Genomic DNA, 1865 nt, shown 5'->3' with positions numbered 1-1865 from the left:
GGTGTGTGAGGTTGAAAGGTTCTGACTAGATATAGTTAGACTGTGGCTCTGGAACCAGTCTCCTCCAGAGGGGTTGAATACTTTTTCACTCTGGAGTTGCCCCTGCTGAGAGGCACAGAGCGGGAGTGAGCATACTTATTACCCCCCCCCCCCCCCCCCCCCATTTTGGTGCCTGCACGTTGGGATTACCCTTGTTGAATGAGAGGGTAGCCTCCCTCTCATCAGTTCCTGACTGTTGTTTGTGCTTACGTGCCTAACAACAATTCAGATTACCCACCCTTTAGAGTCCTTTGAGGGGGTGCTGGAGAGTTCTCCTCATGGGGACTCCCTCATTGTGCTGTGGGACTTCACTGCTCACGTGGGCAATGACAGTGGGACCTGGAGTGGTGTGGCTGGGAGGAACGCCCCCACAAATCTAAACCTGAGTGGTGTTTTGTTATTGGACTTAAGTCAAGGATTGTCCATAACAGACACCATGTTCAAGCATAAGCGTGTCACAATGTGCTCTTGGCATCAGGACACCTTAGACTGTAGTTTGATGATCTATATGTCATCACAGGTTTGGTTAACCACTAACTAATAGCTGACGAGCCGGGACATGTCCACCCGCTGAGCTTCACTCGTCACTGGCAGAAGTGGTGGGTCAACTGTGTGGAGTTTAAACACAATCTCTATGGGTTTTTCTTGTCAGGAAAACTCAGTCGGATCACATACCAGCTGACTGGCGAGGAGCAGAGCCTACTGCTCCAGGCTGAGTTTTTTTGAAAATTTCCTCCCAGTTTTAATAACATATACACGGTCGGTTGGAGAGAGATTTTTTGGCTTACTGTGGGAAATATGTTGGTTACTTTTGCACATTTTGCTGCATCCCCTTGGAGACCTTCCTGAATTTTTTCCGCAGCTACTCTGTGTGCTTTGCCCAGTGCTTCCTTCTTTCCAACTCTAGGCGGCCAGTCTCTGATGGCAAGATTTATAACCTTATCAAAAAGGGAGGGGCTGACCAGTCCAGCCGAGGAGTGCAGAGAGATTTCATTGGCTCAGCTCGATGTCGTTCAAGAAAATCAACTTATGGGCCATCGAGGTCGACAAAAATCACTCCTAACATGTATTTAATTTTTGTTTGTTTGTTCATGACAGGCCCGGGTTGGCCCATAAATGGGCGTTGGCCCCAACTCCCAATGCAGGAATAATAATAATAATATATATTAAAAAAGGCAGGAAATTGATCTTTTTAGGCAAAGTGAGCGGTTCTTCCGAGCGGGTCTGTCCAGCCAGAGAGAAAACCATTGAGAAGCACATTTGTTCATTTCCAAAAAGTGTGTGCATTCGTGCGTGTGTGTGTTTTAGCTGGAGAAAGGCAAAGTGTGTCGTGTGCGCATCCTGAAATGCGTGTGTCTCACAATCAATGCGTGAGACTGGAGAGCCCTGCCCTTTGATATGGGCTGGTGGTGAAGCTCTCGATTTACCGGTTGATCAACATTCCAAGCCCCATCTATGGTCACAAGCTTTGGGTAGTGACCGAAAAAACAAGATGTTGGATACAAGTTTCCAAACTGAGTTTCCTCCACAGAGAGTTTGGGCTTTCTCTTAGTCATTCGGGAGGGACTTGAGCTGCTGCTCCTCCACGTCGAGAGGAGCCAGTTAAAGCTGCTGTATGTAGTTTCTTGGGTACCCAAAAACTTAGAAAATTTTGAACAGAAACAACCTTGTAGTCCCTCCCCCTGCTCTCAGCTCCCCTTCCTAGGCTCCTCCCCCACAGCAGGGCCCAGAGCCGTGAACGCGCACAAGAGGTGATCTTGTAGTGGCTGAAGATCCACTTATCAAGATAAATAAGAGAGGAGACGATTCTTGGCCAGCCAGAGGGA

Source organism: Austrofundulus limnaeus, unplaced genomic scaffold (assembly GCF_001266775.1).
Source record: "Austrofundulus limnaeus strain Quisiro unplaced genomic scaffold, Austrofundulus_limnaeus-1.0 Scaffold1593, whole genome shotgun sequence".
In the NCBI taxonomy this organism is placed as follows: domain Eukaryota; kingdom Metazoa; phylum Chordata; class Actinopteri; order Cyprinodontiformes; family Rivulidae; genus Austrofundulus; species Austrofundulus limnaeus.
Note: the sequence above shows the minus strand (reverse complement) of the source record.